The following is a 22,976-nucleotide window of genomic DNA, read 5'->3' on the forward strand; positions in this document are numbered from 1 at the left end:
AGGTAAACAAATAAATTTATTGCAGATGTGCCCAAAAGCGCACCGTTAGACGTCTTTTGCGATTTCGTACCATCGGAGTGCGAGACATGTTTCTACCATTTTGTTCGACAAGGGGCCTCCTTGATAACAAACGCACAAAATTCACTTGTTAAACCTTAAACCAACAAGCGGATTTTTTACAATATATATATATACATATTTGGTATATTCAAAACTAATAAAAGAAATTTCAGTTAGTTTCCATACATTTTCCTACAAGATATGTAGGGTTGAATATCGCCTAGTGCAAACCAAAATCGTCAAATGTTCAAAGCAAATAATTGTACATGAGGTTAAAAAACATTCTTATGTCCGGGAACAAAGTCCATATGTAATGGTCGCAAATAAGGCCACATAATTTTGCAGCCTGGTGATGCAGTCTTTACACGCCCGCACCTCTCCACCCCAACCCCGTTTAAATGCAATAATGGCAAAACAAATGAACAAACGGTTCCCATAGTTAAATCTTTTCCAAATCCATGATTGCATACATCTTTTTTGTCTCAAACGTCATTATGTACGCTTTTCACTTAAGTCATTTTGAAAGCAATAAAACATTTGAATCCCTTTCCGTACCCTTTTTACATTTTATGTAGGGTTGGCCAACCTATACAACATTTTCAAAGAAAAACATTATGCATGCGGTTAAAAATGCATTCCGATCTTGAAAAAAATAACAAATGTTATTTACTTTATAAAGTTAAACGGTGGCGAATATGGCCATCGTCACGTTGGCGAATATGGCCATCATAGATTTACAGTCGGATGGTGCAAGTTGATTTTTTTCCGCTTCAAGTGTAAAAACAGCAGAGCATAAGTAAAGTTCGACATTTTCCAAAATGATGATCGAATACAACCGTATTTGTCACGTTAATAGACTACAAAACGTGACAAAATATACCGTAAAAAGTAAAGTATTTAATAAATGAAAGCTTTTGTTCTAGAATCAATTAAACCTGTTATTCATATGTCTGTATCAAAACCAATTAAACAACATTTATAACATATCCCATTTTGTATAGGATTGAAATCGACGTTCTGCCAACTATAATCATTATATTTTCAACGCGAATAATTTTGCATTTGGTTATTAAAACCTTCTAATGTCGAATGATCAACAACACACTCCAATTAATCAGTTACAATTATTTGTGGCAAATATGGGCACAGCTCCTCTGTCTTTTTGCAACAAAGTGATGTCTGTTGATTTCGTTTCCAGTTTCAATGCCATTTATGGCAAACAATAAAAACCTAAAACTGTTTAAACATTCCCATAAACATGATCGCTTACACATGGTATGTTTGAAACATCATTTTTTAGCGAACATGTCATTTTTCTCCATATAGAAGAGTATATAATGTGACCAATCTGTTCTAAATACCGTAAATCAAATGCGTTTTTTTTTTAAATCCCATCGACTTGGGTCCTGGCTTTCTTTAAAAAAAGACAGGGATGAAATAATTGTATGTGCATATTCGCCTAAAAGCGTCCCGTATAACGTTTTTAACGTTTACTAACATCAAAGAACGGGGCAAATGTTTACCCTTTTTAGTCTTCTATGTGCCCGTCACTTCGATAATACAAATTACTCGTTGGATTTGGAATCATCTGTTTCTGTTCATATACTGTAGCCTATTCACAACTGATAACATATTTTGCAGTTTGATCACGTTCCAAACGTGTTATAAACAGGTCTCAAAGAAAGGATTTTTTAACATGCGCTTAAAATATTTCTTACAACAAAATCCATTTAATCAGTTAAGTTTACTGGTGGTGAATAAGGCAACCGTTCCATCTTTTTTGCAGTAATTTATGACAAAAAACTTTTAAACAGTTAACGAATAAACGATCGTATGTCATTTCTTAGAAATGTAAGGGCGTACAATGGGAAAAATGTGTTTTAAAGACCGAACATCAACTGTATTTTTAAATACATGTGTCTTTGGGCCCCGACTTGCGATAAAATGATAAGATAACATTTTCAAAAAGCATAATGTGGTATTGGATTCACAAAAAAATATTGTCAAACCACCAAAGGAAGTTTTATGTGAAATGGTCACAATTATGGCCACAATGGTGGCCCGATGACGCAGAGTAAACATTTCCCCCCGATTGAATGCCATAAAGGGCAAAAAGGAACACGAGCTTCTAACTGTTAAACCTTTGTCAAAGTCATGATCGCGTACTGGTTTTTGTGTCACACATACACTTTTTATAAACTTTTTTGACACTTTATAAACTGAAGTATTTTTGAAAGCAATAAAAGTATTCATTTTCCAAACTTTTATTTAGGGTTGGCCAACCCAAATCGATATTTTCAAAGCAAATAATTTTGTATTCGGTTAAAAAAATCCAATGTCGAACTACCAACACAAAATAGCATTTACTCAGTAAAGTTAACCGGTGGCAAATATGGCCATCTTTATATTAACAGTATGTTGACGCAAGTTTGACTTATTTCTCTTACCAATGCCAGTAAGAAAACAATAGCAGACGAACATCAGTGCTGTTCAACTTTTCTAAAATTAATAATCACATAAATATTATTTTGTTCGTTTCAAACACCATTTTAGCGTTCAATGTCACGACAACTTTATACACAGCGTGATAAATTATATTTTGAAAAAAGCAAACATATTTGCATGTTAACAAAATATTTAAATATCGAATCACAAACAATAAATTAAATAAATCAAGTAAAGTTTAATCCACTGTGATGTAAACGCTTAGTGATGCAGTGTCCGTTCCAATTCCAGTAAAGGTAAAAGTTTAACCCAAAATCATGACCGTTTCAAACGTACCATTTGCGTATTTCATGTCATTCCTCGCTTAATAAGACCACACCAAAAAGCCACATGATAGGACAATTTATATCAACAACACATACACACACAACACGATAACAAGTGCTTGTTCTGGAATTGATAAAAACATTACCCTGTTAATACAATTCAGTCGCTAAAAGCAATAAAAAGCATTTTAATCAATCTATATTTTATTAAGAGCTAATCAAACAAAATGTAAACATGTACAAAGCAAGTAATTTGGAATGTTGTTAACAAATCATCTGAATCACCAGCAACATCTTCAATTTATTCAATATCATACGTATTCCTACACAAAGTGTAAGCTTGCATATCGCCTACTGCAAACCAAAATCGTCAAATGAATAAAGCAAAGAATTTTACATGCGATTAAACAAAATGTAATGTCGAATCACCGGGAACAAATTTCACATGTAGTGGTCTCAAATATGGCCACAATTGTTTTGCATCCTGGTGATGCAGTGTTGACATTTCCCCCAATTTCAATGTCACAAAGTACAAACAATTTAACAAAAGGTTCTCACGGTTACCTTTTCTGAATTCATGATCGCATTTAATTATATTGTCTTAAACATTATTCTTTTCTTCATTTACTTTCCATATTCTTCAGTTCTTTTAAAATCAATCAAAACATTTGAATCCCTTTTCTTACGTGTTTGTACATTTGATATGGGGTAAGCCAATCCAAATCAACATTTTCAAAGCAAATCATCTTGCATGCGGTTAAAAACGCATTCCGATCTCGAAAAAAAACTACAAATTATATTTACTTTATAAAGTTAAACGGTGACGATTATGGCCATCATTTTTCCAGTCGGATGGTGCAAGATTGAAATTTTCCAAGTTGTAATGCCAGTAAGTGTAAGAACAGAAGAGTATCAGTGATGTTTCTACTCTTTCAAAATAACGATCAAATACAATCTTTTGTTCACGAAAGACTACACGTGACAATATATCGTTAAAAACAGTCAAATATTTTATAAATAAATGATTTTGTTCTCGAATTCACCTTTTTACCTCCTATTCTTACATTATGTACATATCACAACTAATAACACGACATTTATAACACATCCCTTTCGACTTCTTAATTTATATCGGTTAGAAATCGACCTTCTGCCAACCATTATCATAATATTTTCAAAGAACGTATTTTTTTATCTGTTTATTAAAATATTCCAATGTCGGATGACCAACAACAAATCCCAAACATTCAGTTTAATTTTTTGGTGGCAAATATGGCCAGGGGTCAACCGTTCTTTTTTTGCAGCATTGTGATGCTTGTTGAAATATTTTCTAGTTTCAATATCATTAATGCCAAACAATTAAAAACTGTGATGAATTTCAAAACATTCCTTTCCAAAAAAACATGTCATACACATGGAATGTTTAAAATATTATTTTTAGTGTTTGTATTTCGCGTCATTCCCTCCAAATAGAGGAGCACTGAATGGAACAAACTGAATCTTAACAAATAGTAATACATATTTTCAATATTAGTGATTGTTCCGGTTTTAACTTTTAACCAACTATTCAAATATAATCGTCTTTATCTAAAATCTCCCTAACCCCGTAAAAAACAAAAAAATAAATAAAAAAAATATATATAAAAATACAACATTTATAACACATCCCTTTCGACTTCCTTGTTTTATATAGGATTGAAATATACCTTCTGCCGCCCATTAACATTATATTGCACTGATTTTTGCAGGATTGTGATACTTGTTAAAATGATTTCCAGTTCCAATGCCAAGCAATCAACCCCCCCCCCCCCCCAATAAAAAAAAACAAAAACAAAACAACAACAACATGATTGCATAAACATTGTATGTTTATAACATCATTTTTAGCGTACATGTCAAAAAAGAAAAGCACGCAATGGGGCAAAAATGTTCTTAATACCGTACACCAAATGTATTTTTAATTCATTCGCCTTGGAGCCTCGGCTTTCGATAAAAAAACAACATTTGAGCAGAGATGAACTAATTGCATAAGCATCTTCTCCCAAAAGCGTCCCCATACTTTTTACGTGTTTCGTAACATCGGAGAGCGAGGCAAACGATTACCCTTTTCATTTTCAGCTCATTTGCACCTTCACTCAGGTGTTTTTTCTCGTGTATGTGCTTTCCCTTTTGATAAAAATTAAATAGTTGTTACTCTTTTCACGTATTCTCGTGTATTCGAAAGCAATTACATATTTCGTATTTTAATTACGTGATAATAATCTTTGTTGAAATATTTTCCTGTTTCAATGCCATTTATGGCAAACAATGAAAACCAAAGACTGATTAACTTTAAAACATACCTTACCCAAAACGTGGTTGCATACATGTGGTATGTTTGGTGCATTCTCTGTTAAGCGTTTGCGTTCTTTTCATTTCACTCCAAACATAAGAGTAAACAATGGAACAACTTTTATCTTAAGATAGAAAATCATTTTTTAAATAAAAGTGTTAGTCCTAGGATCAACCTTTTTACCTTCTATTCATATAAACGTTTCTATATAGAAAATATCCCCCCCGCATAAAAAATAATAAATAAAATAAACAATACAACATTTATGCCCCTTGCCATTTCCTACATTTAATCAAGGGTTGAAATCGACCTTTTGCCAACCATTATCATTATATTTTCAAAACAAATCATTTAACATTTGGTAATTAAAACATTCCAAAGTCGAATGACCAAAAACAATATTCCATTTATTAAGTTTTAATTAATGGTGGCAAATATGGCCACCGGTCCACCGTGTTGTTGTTTTTCAACATAGTGAAATATTTTGCCACTTTCAATCCGATTTATGGCAAACAATAAAAAAAACCTTTCCCAAGAACATGATTGCATACACATGGTATGTTTGAAACATCATTTTAGCGTAAATGTCATTTCTCTCCAAATAGAAGAGCATAAAATGAGACAAATATTCAAAAATATTTTTAATTTAAATCGTCCTGAGGCCCCGGCTTTCGATAAAATAACCACTCGCTTGAACGGAGAAGAACTAATTGCATTTACACCTTCGCCCAAAAGCGTCCCGTTATGCCTTTTTGCATGTTAGTTACATATGAGAGCGTGGCATATGTTTACCCCTATTATTTTCTAGGTGCCCGCCACTTCTGTAACAAAACAATTTCATCTTGAACCATTGTGTTCTCCTTTTCACATATTGTAGTGTTTTTTTTTTAAATTGATAACATATTAAGCATTTTGAAAATAGCCATAGGATAACGCAAGTTGAATTTTCCCCCGTTTCAATATCATAAAGTGTAAAAACAGAAGAGAATTAGTGATGTTCCATCTTTTCCCAATAATGATCAAATACAATCATATTTGTCACGAAACGACTACACAACGTTACAATATATCGTTCAAAAGACAGTTAAGTATTTTATAAATAAAAGCTTTTGTTCTGGAATCAATTTTTACCTTCAATTCATATATTGTTCATATCAAAAGCAATAAAACAACTTTTATAACATTTTCCTTTCGATTTCTTGCATTTTATATAGGGTTGAAGTCGACCTTTTGCCAACCATTATGATTATATTTTCAATGCAAATAATTTTGCATCTGGTTATTAAAACCTTCAAATGTCGAATGACCAACAACAACAAACTCCATTTATTCAGTTTAATATAATTGTGTCAAATATAACCATCGGTCCACCTTTTTTGCAGTATTGTGATGCTTGTTTAAAAGCTAACTTATTTGCATGTTAACACAACACTTTAATTTCGAATATCCAAAAATAAATCAAATATAGTGAAGTTTAATCCACTGCGATTGTTACGCTTACTGATACAGTGTCCGTTTAAATACGAGTTGAGGGTAAAAGTTAAACAAACAAAAAAACCACGACCGCATGTGCGATTTTGTTCGTTTCAAACGTATCATTTCATATCATCGCTTGCCTATTAAAACACACCAAATAAGCCACACTATTGGACATTTAAAACAAAATTTCACAATCAATAGCAAGTGCTTATTCTGGAATTAATAAAAACATTACCCTGGTTATACAATTTAGTCCGTTTAATCAACCTATATCTGATTTAGAGCTAATCAAACAAAATATTCACATTTTCAAAGCAAAATAGTTTGCCACGATGTTAACCTATTATTCGATTTTTCAGCAACGTATTCAATTCATTCAGTTAAGATTAATAGTAGCACATATGTCCACCGTGATTTTGCCTGGTAATTCTACGTTGACATGTTCCCGTTTCAATACCAGTTAGCGAAAACAGTGTATCAGTTAAGTTCATATGGATTGTGCCCAAAAGCGCAGCGTTATTCGTTACTTGCTAGTTCGAATCATCTGTGTGAGAGAAATAGTTTACCCTTTTTTCTCGTTAATGGGCCCGGCACCACGATAACAAATATACAAAAACACTCGTTTAATCATGAGTCAATAAACAAAAGGATCTCACTGTTAAACCTGTTCCGCATTGATGATCGCATACAATTCGATTCAAACATCATTCTTTACGTTTTCCATACAGTTTAGTTTTGAAATCAATAAAAAAAACATTTGACTCTCTTTTCGTACGTTGTATGTAGGGTAAGCCAACCCAAATCAACATTTTTAATGCAAATCATCTTGAATGCGGTTAAAAATGCATTCCGTTCTCGAAAAAAGTATTTGCACAATAAAGTTAAACGGTGGCAAAATGGCAATCTTTTTTTTTTTTGCATTCGGATGACGCAAGTTGGATTTCCCCAGCTTAATACCATTTAATGTAAAAACAAGACTATCAGAGATGTTCCTCCTTTTCCAAAATAATGATCGAATACTATCATATTTGTCACAAAAAACTACACAACGTGACAATCGATCGTTAAACAGTAAAATATCTAATAAATAAAAGATTGTGTTCTCGAATCCACCCTTTTATCTGCTATTGATACATTATTGTATATATCAAAACTAATAAAACGATATTTATAACACATCCCTTTCGATTTTTTACAGTTTATATAGGGTTAAAATCGACCTTCTGCAAACTAGTATCATAATATTTTCAAAGCAAATAATTTTGCATCTGGTTAGTTAAACCTTGCAATATCGAAAGACAAACATGAAATTCAATTTATTCAGTTTAGATTATTGGTGGCAAATATGGCCAGGGGTCCACCGTTTTTTGCAGCATTTTGATGCTTATTGAGATGTTTTTCATTTTCAATGCCGTTGATGGCAAACAATCAAAAACTCAAACGCATGAATTTCAAAACATTATTTATGCGAAAAGCTACAGAAACAAACTCAGTAGCAAAACGATTAAACATCAAAGCGGTTTCATAGCATTTGGTTAACGCCAGCCATAGAATATAAACTCACAAACAAGAAACATGGAGGAACAGCACAAAACTCCACAAACATCACAGTGAATACATACTATATATAAAACAAGAGCTGTCACAGAGACAGCGCGCTTGACTATTCCGCCGCTTTTCAATGTAAGGATTGAAAAGTTTTGGCGAAACATGCATGGATCAATGTTAGATTAGATTTCAATGCAATACATGGTGTGCTGAGATATTAACATAAATGTGTTTCCATGCATAATTTTAACGTGAATTTCTAAGTCTAATAATAAAGGGCCATTCCCAAAATACAGTTATCTTACTTAGTTATTCAATTGAGTTGAGTGGTTGAATACCATTGTATAAAGTCTCAATGCAATACATCAAAAAGTTGCTGAGATATTATCCTATGTGTGCTAACATGCAAGACCTTAACCAGAATTTCTAAGTCGCATAATAAAGGGGCAAAAATTATATATTATAAAAGATAGAGTTATCTTACTTGATTTAAAAAAGGTTAAATAAATGGGAGCCTGTGTGTAAAGTTTTAATGCAATACATGAAGTATTCGCTGAGGTATTGACTTAAAAGTGGTAACATGCAAAACCTTAACCAGAATTTCTATGTCAAATAAAAAGGGGCCACTATTTAAATTTAATGCAAACTGGAGTTATCTAACTTGGTTAATTTAGTAGGTTGGATGGTTGAGTACCATTGTATCAAGTATCAATGCAATACCTCAAGTAGTTGCTGAGATATTAACCTAAGTGTGCTTACACGCAAAACCTTAAACAGAATTTCTAAGTCGAATAATAAAGGCCTATTATTTGCATTATATTCAAATAATTGTTATCTAACTTCATTAATTTAGTATGTAAGATAGTTAGGAATACAAATCCAAATTTTCAATGGAATAACTGATGTATTTACTGAAATAATGACTTAAAGGTGCTTACATGCAAAACCTTAACCAAGGTGTGACGCCAACGCCGACGCCGATGCCAGGGTGAGTAGTATAGCTCTCAATCTTCTTCGAATAGTCAAGCTCAAAACTAGGTGTGTTTATCAAGGATTGTTAGATACCGCCTTGGAACGGTCAGTAAAATACCTTTTCCAAAATTATGTCATACACATGACATGTAGGAAACATTACTTTTAACGTTTGCGGTTTGTGTCATTTTCTTCAAATATAGGAGTACTCAATGGAACATATTATAACTCAACAAATAGTAATGCATTTCTAAAGATAAGGGATTATTCCGGTATCAACATTTTACCAACCGTTCATATATAATTGTCTATATCGAGAATCTCCAACACCCCGCTAAAAAAAAATAAAAAAACAAAAAAAATATATTTAAAACACATTCCCTTCGACTTCCTACTTTGATATAGGGTTGAAATATACCTTCTGCCAACCATCACTATTCTTTTTTCAAAGCAGATAAGTTTGCATCTGCTTATTAAAACATTCCAATGTCTAATTACCAACAACTAATTATATTTATTCAGTTAGATTATTATGCCCACCTATCCACCGTTTTTTGCAGCATTGTAAAGTTTGTTGAAATAGTTTCCAGTTTCAATGTCATTTATGGCAAACAATCAACAACGCAACTTCTGAATTTTAAAACATACCTTTCCCAAAAACATGCCATAAATAGCATGTTTGAAACATTCTTTTTTCAGCGTTTCCGTTTCGTGTCAGTCCCTCCAAAATAAGCACTCAATAAAATAAATTATAACTTAAAAAATAGTATGCATTTCTGAAATATAGATGTTAGTTCTGGGATCAACATGCTTTTCATGCATGTCTGTCTATATCGAAAATCCCCCCCCCCCCCCCCCCCCCCTAAAATACAAATAATCAAAATAGATAAAATAAAAAATACAACATTCAAAACAGATTCGACTTCTTAAATTTGATATAGGGTTTAAATGGACATTTTGTCAACCATTATTATTATATTTTCAAAGCAAATAATTTTGCATCTGGTTATTTAAACCTTGCAATATCGAATGACCAACAAGAAATTCCATTTATTCAGTTTAATTTAAGGGTGGCAAATATTGCCACCGATCAACCGTGTTTTGCAGTATTTCGATGTTTGTTGAAAATATTTCCATTTTCAATGTCATTTGTGGCAATCAATCAAAAACTCAAAGGGATGAATTTCAAAACATATCTTTCCCAAAAACATGTCATACACATGGTATGTTTGAAACATCATATTTTAGCGTACATGTCATTTCTCTCCAAATAAAAGAGCCTACAGTGGGGCAAATCTATTTGAAACAACGTTCATCAAATGGATTTCAAATTCAATCGCCTTAGGGTCTCGGCTTTCGATATATAACAGAGATGAAATCGTTGCATTTGTTTTATCTTCGTGTTTCGCATTTTTAAAAGCGTTCCGTAATGCGTTTTACGTGTTCTTAACATCGGAGAGCGGGGTATACGTTTACATTTTTTGTCATCTAGGTGTCGCCACTTCCATAACAAAAATCAATCGTTTGATTTGGAATGAATGTGTTTTCCTTCACATATTTTGGATTCTATTAGAAATTGATAACAAACTAAGCATTTTAATCACGTTCCAAACGTGTTACTACATGATTTGTACAATTTTTTAAGCAAATAATTTTAACATGCGGTTAACATCATACAACAAATTCCATTTATTCAGTTAAGTTAAATGGTTGGCGAAAATGGCCACCGTGCCATCTTTTAAGCAGCCATTTATGACAAAAAAAAAACATCCGTTAAACCGTTCCCAATTATATATTCGTATGAACTCGTTATATTTAAAGTGCAGGTCATATTTTATAACCTTTTTCTGAGTAGTAGCCTGTCACTTTGATAAAAAACCACTCGTTCAACTTGAAATCAAAACGTGTTATTCTTCTGATATAACTATTTTAGTCTACTCGACAGCAATACCATAATTAGCATTTTTATCACGTTCCAAACACCTTCCTACATGTTATATACGGCTGAATGTGGCCGACTGCAAACAAAAATCGACATATTTTCTGAGCTAAAATGTTTCGATTCATTAACTACAAATTCCATTATTTAGTGGAGAACACCATGATTTTGCAGAAGAATAGCATATGTCCGTTACAAGCAGTGCCAGTTAGGGTAAAACATACATTAATATTAACTGTTGAAATCTTTTCAAAAGCATGATCCAATGTATTAGTTTATTCGTTTTAAACAATATTTTAGCGTTTCATATCCTTTTCCGCAAATAAGACCACACAATGTGACAAATTAGTCATATTTCAAGAAACAGTGGAATGTTTTGAAATCAATACTCTTCATTCATGTCATCTTCTGAGTGTTTTAAAGAAAAACTAAACAATACAAAGCATTTTCAAAACCTTCCTCCCCTACAGTGAATACAGGACAAAAAAGAAATCGACACAATTTAAAAAAAAAAATATTTCTGCATGGGATTCACAAAATATAATGTCAAATCACTAACGGAAATTATGTGTATTGGTTACCGATATGGCCATAATCCTTTTGCAGCCCGATGATGCGGGGTAAACATTTTCTCCTGTTTGAATGGCATAAACCTTTATCAAATTTATGATCGCATACTGTTTTTGTGTATCAAACATACACTTTTTATATACATTAGTATTTTCGAAAACAATATAAGTATTCAGTTTCCAAATGTTTCGTACATTTAGGTTTGGGCAACCCAAATCGACAATTACAAAACAAATAATATTGCATTCGGTTAAAATACAATTCCAATTTCGAACTACCAACACAAATTCCATTTACTCAGTCAAGTTTACCCATGGCAAATATGGCCATCGTTATATTTACAGTATGCTGACGCAAGTTTGACATAACCCCCATTCCAATGCCAGTAAGAAAACAACAAAAACAATGCTAAAAAGTGCTGTTCAATGTTTTCAAATTTGATAATCACAATAAATATTATTTTGTTCGTTTCAAACAATTAATGGTGGCAAATATGGCCACCTGTGCACCATTTTAGCAGCATTTTGAGGTTTGTTTAAATCCAGTTTCAATGCCATTTATGGCAAACAATCAAAAATCAAACTAATGAATTTGAAAACAAATTTCCCCAAATCATTATTTATATCAAAAACTACATAAACAATCTCAGTAGCCACAAGTTTAAACATGTCATAAAAGGCATATTTGAAATATTCTTTTTAAAGTGTTTCGTGTGTTTTCTCTTAAAATCGTAGTGTACACAATGGGACAAATTATATCTTAAGATAGAAAAGCACTTTTTTCAATACAGTTGTTTTCTCTGGAATCAACTTTTTACCGGCTTTTGATATGTAATTGTCTATATCGAAAATTTCCCTCATCCCCTTAACAAAATACAACAAAAACGAATAATAATAAAAAATACAACATCCATAACATATCCCTTTCGAATTCCTACATTTTATATAGGGTTGAAATCGAACTTCTGCCAACCAACATATTTTTGAAGCAAATAATTTTGCATCTGGTTATAAAAACATTCCAGTGTCGAAGAACCAACAACTAATTCCCTTTATCTAGTTAAAATAATTGGTGGCAACTATGGCCACCGGTCCACCGTTTTTTGCAGCATTGTGTTTTTTGTTGAAATATTTTCCAGTTTCAATGCCGTTTATGGCAAACAATCGAAATCTCAAACTTATGAATTTAAAACATACCTTTCCCAAAATCATGTCATTCATACCATGTTTGAAACATTCTTTTTCAGCGTTTCTGTTTCGTTTCATTCCCTCCAAATAGAGGAATAACCAATGGAATACATTATATCTTAAAAGAAGTAATGCATTTTTTAAACACAAGTGTTAGTTCTGTGATCAACGTTTATACCTGCTTTTCATATATAATTGTCTATATAGAAAATCACCCCCCTTAAAAAATACAATCAAAATAAATAAAATAAAAAATACAACATTTAAAACATATTCATTTCGACTTCCAACATTTTATATAGGGTTAAAATTATGTTTCAATGTATTGTTTTATTTGCTTTAAGCATAATGGTTTAGCGTGTATGTCCTTTCCCGCAAAAAAAGACCACACAATGTGACAAATTAGTCATATTTCAAGAAGCAGTGATATAATTAAATAATGTTTTGGGATCAATATTTTTCATTCATGTCATTTTATGAGTGTTTTTTCCGGCAGTGAATATAGGATAAAAAAATCGACACATTTTCAAAAGGAATTATTCTGCATGGGATTCACAAAATATAATGTCAACTCACCAACGAAAATTACGTGTAATGGTCACAAATACGGCCACAATGGTTTTGCAGCACGATTATACAGATTAAACATTTCCCCGTTTGAATGCCATAAACCATTTTCAAATTTATGATCGCAAACTGTTTTTATGTATCAAACATACTTTTTTATATACTGAAGTCTTTTTCAAAACAAAAGTACTTAGTTTTCAAACGTCTCGTACATTTTATTTAGGGTTGGCCAACCCAAATCGACATTTTCAAAGAAAATTAAAATGCATTCGGTTAAAATAGAATTCCAATGTCGAACTACCAACACAAAATTTCATTTACTCAGTCAAGTTAACCCATGGCAAATATTGCCATCGTTATATTTGCAGTGTGCTGCCGCAAATTTGACCTATTTCCCATTACAATGCCAGTAAGAAAACAACTACAGAAAAAGCTAAAAAGTGCTGTTCAACTTTTCCAAATTGATAATCACATAAAATTATTTTGTTCGTTTCAAACACGTACCAGTTTACAGTTCAATGTCATTTGTCACGACATTTTTTACACAACGTGACAAGTTATATTTTAAAAAAACAGAAAACCATTGTTTTAAAAAGCAAACATATTTGCATGTAAACAACAACAATAACAATAAATTAAATATATCAAGTGAAATTTAATCCACTGCTATTTTTCAGCTTAGTGATGCAGTGTCCGTTCCAATACCAGTTAAAGTAAAAACCATGACCGTTTCAAACTTACAATTCGCGCATTTCATGTCATCCCTCACTTTATAAGACCACACCAAAAAAGCAACATGGGACAATTAAATCAAACACACACACAATAACAAGTGCCTGTTCTGGAATTGATAAACAATACCCCTTTAAAACCATTTAGCCCTTCTAAAGCAATAAACAGCATTTTAATCAACCTGTGATTCATCCAGAGCTAATCAAACAAAACATACACATTTACAAAGCACATCATTATGCATGTTGTTAACAAAATTATCGAATCACCACAACACATTCAATTCATTAACTTAAGGTTGATGGTAGCGAATATGGCCGTGATTTTGCTGCCTGTTAATGCAATGTCGACATTTTCCCGCTTCGTTACAAGTTAGGGGGAAAAGTTAAACAAATTAGTTCATTGCAATTGTGCCCAAAAGCGCTCCTTGATTATTTTTTGCGAGTTAGTACCATCGGAGTGCTTGACATATTTTACCCATTTTCTCGTTTAAGGGCGCGCCACCCCGATAACAAAAATACTCGTTTAACCTTTAATTGACATGTTTTGTTTTTTTCCTTTAATAATATTCTGGTTTATTCGAAACCAATTACACGCAATTTAGGAACTTTACATACGTATTCCTCAAAGTTATGTAAGGCTATATACCACCTACTGCGAACTAAAATCGTCAATGTGCAAAGCAAATAATTGTACATGAAATTAAAAACCATTTTAATGTCGAATCACCGAGAACAAATACCGTATGTAATGGTCGGCAATTTGGTCACCATTGTTTTGCACCCTAGTGATGCAGTGTTGACATTTTTGTCGTTTAATTGCCACAAAGGAGAAACAAATGTACCAACCCTAATGGACATTTCAAAGCAAAAAAAAATGCTTACGGTTAAAAGAATTCCAATGTCGAACTACAAACACCAAATAACATTACTCAGTCAAATTTACCGGTGCCGAATATTGCCATCGTTATCTTTAAAGTATGATGACGAAATTTTGACTCATTTCCCATTTCCATTCCAAAGCCAGTACAGGTAAACATCAGTGTTGTTCCAACCTTTTCCAAGATGAAGATCGCATACAATTCGTTCGTTTAAAACACCAGTTAAGCGTTTACTGTTATTTGTCACAAAACCACTCTTCACAGCGTGACAAATAAATCTAAAAAATAGTAAAGCTTTTTTTTAAATTGGTTTGTTTTGGGCTTAACGTTTTACCTGCTATTTATATTGAAGTGTTTATATCGGAAGTCTCCCCCGACTCCCCCTCCCCAAACCACAAAGAAAACACATGAGTAATATAAAAAATACATCATTTACAAATATTCCTTTCGATTTCCTACATTTTATATTGGGTTAAAATCAACCTTCTGTCAACCATAATAACATTTCAAAGCAAATTATTGTGCATCTAGCTATTAAAATCTTTCTATGTCAAATGACCAAACAGCTAATTCCATTTATGCAGTTCAAATTAATGGTGGCGAATATGGTCACCGATCCATCTTATTTTGCAGCATTTTGATGCTTGTTGAAATTTTCTAGTTTCAATGCCAATATATAACCGTCTATATCGACCCCCCCACCCCCACCCCCCATAAAAATAAAAATACATTTACAGCATATCGATTTCGACTTCCTACATTTTAAACAGTTGAACCGACCTTTTGCCTACCATTATCAGTATATTGTCAAAGCAAATAATTTTGTATCTAGTTATTTAGACATTGAAATGTCGAATGCACAGCAACATTTCCATTCATTTAGTTTAAGGGTGGCAAATATTGCAGCAATAAAAACAAAAACTTACCTTTCCCAAAACTTGATGTCATACACATCATATGTTAGAAACATTCCTTTTTTGGCGTTTACGTTTCGTGTCATTTCTCTTCAAATAAATTGGCAAGATGCGCACACAACGTGACAAATATGTTCTTAACACGGTTCATCATCTGTTTGTATAATACAATCGTCCTGGGGCCGGCTTTCGATACAAAGAATTGTTTGCATACGGATGTAGGAATTGCATTTTCACTTCGCCCAAAAGCGAAATTCAAAATTAATAACATATTTAGCATTTTTTCCAATTCCAAACGTGTTCCTAAATAAATGTTATGAACAAATATTTCAAGCAAATAATTTTAACATGCGGTAAAATTCACTCTTACAAAAATACCATTTATGCTAACAACATTTATGGTGTGTAACATGCCACCATGAATTCTTTTATACATACAAAAGGTCGGAACATAAAAGAAACAACACATGAAAGGGTCAGCCTGTGCAATAACCCAATAATAATAATGCAATTATCGTCTAAATAAAATAAAAAATACAACACAAAAACCCTTCAAAGTCACCTATCATCTGTGTGAGGAGTCATCGGTTTTCTTTAATTTTAAGTGAGCTTTTCTGGGCCAGGCCGTTCTTGTAATTGGGCTTTTTCGAAGCGATACTAAGGCATCTAAGCACGGAGCTGAAACTATTGCATACTCGTGTTATTTTCTACCATGATACACAGTCCATCGAAACTACTGAAAATTAAGGGATTATTTCATTTAACCTGTCAACTCTTTAAAAAAGTTATATATTTTGATTTTTATTAGTCGCTAATTTATACTGACCTGAAAGCTTCCGAAATATTCAAATACCGGACACTTGATGGGATAACAAACTTGAATTCGAAAAGTTCTCCCAGTTCCAATATATCCACAGCAAATCGCGATATAAAAAAAACTCGTGATCGCATTCTTTTGTTGTTTCCGTTTTAATTACTACTTAAGCATACCAAGTAGTTCCTATCGAAAGAGGGTCGCTAAAGGTAACGAACTGTTTCCGTCTTTCGGAACAAGTACAATAATCGAATATGAACTTATTAATTCTAATTCATTTCTTATTGAATCTATGTTTCAAACATTTAATTAATTTCGAGATAATTTTGTCCTTTCAAAAGAAAGTCAGACTATATTTATATACAGAAACAGAGAGGACAACTGGCGTCTGTCTGAAGTTGAAATGTCGTGGACAACTACTGTCTTGTTGCTTTCCTATGTAGAAATGGAGTGGACAACTAATGTCTTGTTGAAGTTCATTGTAGAGATGAAGTGGACAACAAGTGTCTGGATGCAAATCAATGTAGAAATAAAAGGGAAAACTATTGTCTTGCTGAAGTTCTATGTAGTGATGAAGCAGACAACTAGTGTCTGGCTGAAGTTCTATTTAGAGATGAAATGGACAACTAGTGTCTTGCTGTAGTTCTATGTAGAGATGGAGTGGTCAACTAGTGTCTGGCTGTAGTTCTATATCGAGATGGAGTGGATAACTAGTGTCTTTCTGTAGTTCTATGTAGAGATCGAGTGGACAACAAGTGTCTGGCTGTAGTTCTGTGTAGAGATGGAGTAGACAACTAGTGTCTTGCTGCAGTTATATGTAGAGATGGAGTGGACAACTAGTGTCTGGCTGTAGTTCTATGTAAGGATAGAGTGGACAACTAGTGTCTTGCTGCATATCATGTAGGGATGGAGTGGACAATTAGTGTCTGGCTGCTATGCTATGTAGAGATGAAATTGACAACTAGTGACTTACTGTAGTTCCATGTAGAGATGGAGTGGACAACTAGTGTCTTCCTGCAGTTCTATGTTGAGATGGAGTGGACGACTAGTGTCAGGCTATAGTTCTATGTAGAGATGGAGTGGACAACTAGTGTCTGGCTGTAGTTCTTTGTAGAGATGGAGTGGACAACAAGTGTCTGGCTGTAGTTCAGTGTAGAGCTGGAGTAGACAACTAGTGTCTTGCTGCAGTTCTATGTAAAGATAGAGTGGACAACTAGTGTCTTGCTGTAGTTCTATGTAGAGATGGAGTGGACAACTAGTGTCTGGCTGCAGTTCTATGTGGAGATGGAGTGGACAACTAGCGTCTTGCTGTAGTTCTTTGTGGAGATGGAGTGAAAGACTAGTGTCTGACTGCAGATCTATATAGTGATGGAGTTGTCATCCAGTGTCTTGCTGTATTTCTATGTAGAGATGGAGTGGACAACTAGTGTCTGACTGTAGTTCAATGTTGAGATGGAGTGGACAACTAGTGTCTGGCTGTAATTCTATGTAGAGATGGAGTGGACAACTAGTGTCTGGCTGCAGTTCTATGTAGAGATGAAGTGGACAACTAGTGTCTTGTTGTAGTTTTATGTAGAGATGGAGTGGACAACTAGTGTCTGGCTGCAGTTCTATGTGGAGATGGAGTGGATAACAAGTGTCTTGCTGCAGTTCTATGTAGAGATGGAGTGGACAACAAGTGTCTTACTGTAGATCTATGAAGAGATGGAGTGGACAAGTAGTGTCTTGCTGTAGTTCTATGTAGAGATGGAGTGGACAACAAGTGTCTGGCTGCAGTTCTATGTAGAGATGGAGTTGACAACTAGTGTCTTGCTGTAGTTCTATGTAGAGATGGAGTGAACAACTAGTATCTTGATGCAGATCTATGTAGAGATGTAGTAGACAATTAGTGTCTTGCTGCAGATCTATGAAGAGATGGAGTATACAACTAGTGTCTTGCTGCAGTTCTATGTAGAGATGGAGTAGACAACTAGTGTCTGGCTGTAGTTCTACGTAGTGATGGAGTAGATAACTAGTGTCTGGCTGTAGTTATATGTAGAGATGGAGTGGACAACTAGTATCTTCCTGCAGTTCTATGTAGAGATGAAGTGGACAACTAGTGTCTTGCTGCAGATCTATGTAGAGATGGAGTAGACAACTAGTGTCTTGCTGCAGTTCTATGAAGAGATGAAGTGGAGAAGTAGTGTCTTGCTGCAGTTCTATGTAGAGATGGAGTAGACAACTAGTGTATTGCTACAGTTCTATGTAGAAATGGAGTGGGACACTAGTGTCTTGCTACAGTTCTATTTAAAGAAGGAGTGGACAACTAGTGTCTTGCTGTAGTTATATGCAGAGATGAATTTGACAACAAGTGTCTTGTTGCTATTCTATGTAGAGATAGAGTGGACAACTAGTGACAGGCTGCAATTCTATGTAGAGATGGAGTAGACAACTTGTGTCTTGCTGCAGATCTATGAAGAGATGGAGTAGACAACTAGTGTCTTGCTGCAGTTCTATGTAGAGATGGAGTAGACAACTAGTATCTGGCTGTAGTTCTACGTAGAGATGGAGTAGACAACTAGTGACTGGCTGTAGTTCTATGTAGAGATGGAGTGGACAACTAGTATCTTGCTGCAGTTCTATGTAGAGATGGAGTGGACAACTAGTGTCTTGCTGCATATCTATGTAGAGATGGAGTAGACAACTAGTGTCTTGCTGCAGTTCTATGAAGAAATGGAGTAGACAACTAGTGTCTTGCTGCAGTTCTATGTAGAGATGGAGTGGGCAACTAGTGTCTGGCTACAGTTCTATTTAAAGATGGAGTGGACAACTAGTGTCTTGCTGCAGTTCTATGTAGAGATGGATTTGACAACTAGTGTCTTGTTGCAGTTCCATGTAGAGATGGAGTGGACAACTAGTGTCAGGCTGCAATTCTATGTAGAAATGGCGTAGACAACTAGTGTCTTGCTGCAGATCTATGAAGAGATGGAGTAGACAACTAGTGTCTTGCTGCAGTTCTATGTAGAGATGGAGTGGACAACTAGTGTCTGCCTGTAGGTCTACTTAGAGATGGAGTAGACAACTAGTGTCTTGCTGCAGTTCTATGAAAAGATGAAGTGGACAACTAGTGTCTTGCTGCAGTTCTATGTAGGGATGGAGTAGACAACTAGTGTATTGCTGCAGTTCTATGTAGAGATGGAGTGGGCAACTAGTGTCTTGCTACAGTTCTATGAAGACATGAACTGGACAACTAGTGTCTTGCTGCAGTTCTATGTAGAGATGGAGTACACAACTAGTGTATTGCTACAGTTCTATGTAGAGATGGAGTGGGCAACTAGTGTCTGGCTCCAGTTCTATTTAAAGATGGAGTGGACAACTAGTGTCTGGCTGTAGTTATATGCAGAGATGAATTTGACAACAAATGTCTTGTTGCTATTCTATGTAGAGATGGAGTGGACAACTAGTGTCAGGCTGCAATTCTATGTAGAGATGGAGTGAACAACTAGTGTCTTGCTGTAGTTCTATGTGGAGATGGAGTGGACAACTAGTGTCTTGCTGTAGTTCTATGTAGAGATGGAATGGACAACTAGCGTCTTGCTGTAGTTCTATGTGGAGATGGAGTGAAAGACTAGTGTCTGACTGCAGATCTATAGAGTGATGGAGTGGACAACTAGTGTCTGGCTGCAGTTCTATGTGGAGATGGAGTGGACAACTAGTGTCTGACTGTAGTTCAATGTTGAGATGGAGTGGACAACTAGTGTCTGGCTGTAATTCTATGTAGAGATGGAGTGGACAACTAGTGTCTGGCTGCAGTTCTATGTAGAGATGAAGTGGACAACTAGTGTCTTGTTGTAGTTTTATGTAGGGATAGAGTGGACAACTAGTGTCTGGCTGCAGTTCTATGTGGAGATGGAGTGGACAACAAGTGTCTTGCTGCAGTTCCATGTAGAGATGGAGTGGAAAACAAGTGTCTTGCTGTAGATCTATGAAGAGATGGATTGGACAAGTAGTGTCTTGCTGTAGTTCTATGTAGAGATGGAGTGGACAACAAGTGTCTGGCTGCAGTTCTTTGTAGAGTTGGAGTAGACAACTACTGTCTGGCTGTAGTTCTATGTAGAGATGGAGTGAACAACTAGTATCTTGCTGCAGTTCTATGTAGAGATGGAGTGGACAACTAGTGTCAGGCTGCAATTCTATGTAGAGATGGAGTAGACAACTAGTGTCTTGCTGCAGATCTACGAAGAGATGGAGTAGACAACTAGTCTCTTGCTGCAGTTCTATGTTGAGATGGAGTGGACAACTAGTGTCTGGCTGTAGTTCTACGTAGATATGGAGTAGACAACTAGTGTCTGGCTGCAGTTCTATGTAGAGATGGAGTGGACTACTAGTATCTTGCTGCAGTTCTATGTAGAGATGGAGTGGACAACTAGTGTCTTGCTTCAGATCTATGTGAGATGGATTAGACAACTAGTGTCTTGCTGCAGTTCTATGAAGAGATGAAGTGGACAACTAGTGTCTTGCTGCAGTTCTACGTAGAGATGGAGTAGACAATTAGTGTCTTGCTGCAGTTCTATGTAGAGATGGAGTGGGCAACTAGTGTCTGGCTACAGTTCAATTTAAAGATGGAGTGGACAATTAGTGTCTTGCTGCAGTTATATGTAGAGATGGATTTGACAATTAGTGTCTTGTTGCTATTCGATGTAGAGATGGAGTGGACAACTAGTGTCAGGCTGCAATTCTATGTAGAGATGGTGTGGACAACTAGTGTCTTGCTGTAGTTCTATGTAGAGATGGAGTGGACCACTAGTGTCTGAATGTAGTTCAATGATGAGATGGAGTGGACAACTAGTGTCTGGCTGCAGTTCTATGTGGAGATGGAGTGGACAACAAGTGTCTTGCTGTAGATCTATGAAGAGATGGAGTGGACAAGTAGTGTCTTGCTGTAGTTCTATGTAGAGATGGAGTGGACAAAACGTGTCTGGCTGCAGTTCTATGTAGAGATGGAGTAGACAACTAGTGTCTGGCTGTAGTTCTATATAGAGATGGAGTGAAAAACTAGTATCTTGCTGCAGTTCTATGTAGAGATGGAGTGGACAACTAGTGTCAGGCTGCAATTCTATGTAGAGATGGAGTAGACAACTAGTGTCTTGCTGCAGATCTATAAAGAGATGGAGTAGACAACTAGTCTCTTGCTGCAGTTCTATGTAGAGATGGAGTAGACAACTAGTGTCTGGCTGTAGTTCTATGTAGAGATGGAGTAGACAACTAGTGTCTGGCTGTATTTCTATGTAGAGATGGAGTGGACAACTAGTATCTTGCTGCAGTTCTATGTAGAGATGGAGTGGACAACTAGTGTCTTGCTGCAGATCTATGTAGGAAGGAGTAGACAACTAGTGTCTTGCTGCAGTTCTATGAAGAGATGAAGTGGACAACTAGTGTCTTGCTGCAGTTCTATGTAGAGATGGAGTAGACAACTAGTGTATTGCTGCAATTCTATGTAGAGATGGAGTGGGCAACTAGTGTCTGGCTACAGTTATATGTAGAGATGGATTTGACAATTAGTGTCTTGTTGCTATTCTATGTAGAGATGGAGTAGAAACTAGTGTCAGGCTGCAATTCTATGTAGAGATGGAGTGGACAACTAGTGTCTTGCTGTAGTTCTATGTGGAGATGGAGTGGACAACTAGGGTCTTGGTGTAGTTCTATGTAGAGATGGAATGGACAACTAGCGTCTTGCTGTAGTTCTATGTGGAGATGGAGTGAAAGACTAATGTCTGACTGCAGATCTATATAGTGATAGAGTGGGCATCTAGTGTCTTGCTGTATTTCTATGTAGAGATGGAGTGGACAACTAGTGTCTGACTGTAGTTCAATGTTGAGATGGAGTGGACAACTAGTGTCTGGCTGTAATTCTATGTAGAAATGGAATGGACAACTAGTGTCTGGCTGCAGTTCTATGTAGAGATGAAGTGGACAACTAGTGTCTTGTTGTAGTTTTATGTAGAGATGGAGTGGACAACTAGTGTCTGGCTACAGTTCTATGTGGAGATGGAGTGGACAACAAGTGTCTTGCTGCAGTTCTATGTAGAGATGGAGTGGACAACAAGTGTCTTCCTGCAGATCTATGTAGAGATGGAGTGGACAACTAGTGTCTTGCTGCAGTTCTATGTAGAGATGGTGTGGACAACTAGTGTCTGGCTGTAGTTCTACGTAGAGATGGAGTAGACAACTA

Source organism: Mya arenaria, chromosome 4, assembly GCF_026914265.1.
Source record: "Mya arenaria isolate MELC-2E11 chromosome 4, ASM2691426v1".
NCBI classification, from domain to species: Eukaryota; Metazoa; Mollusca; class Bivalvia; order Myida; family Myidae; genus Mya; species Mya arenaria.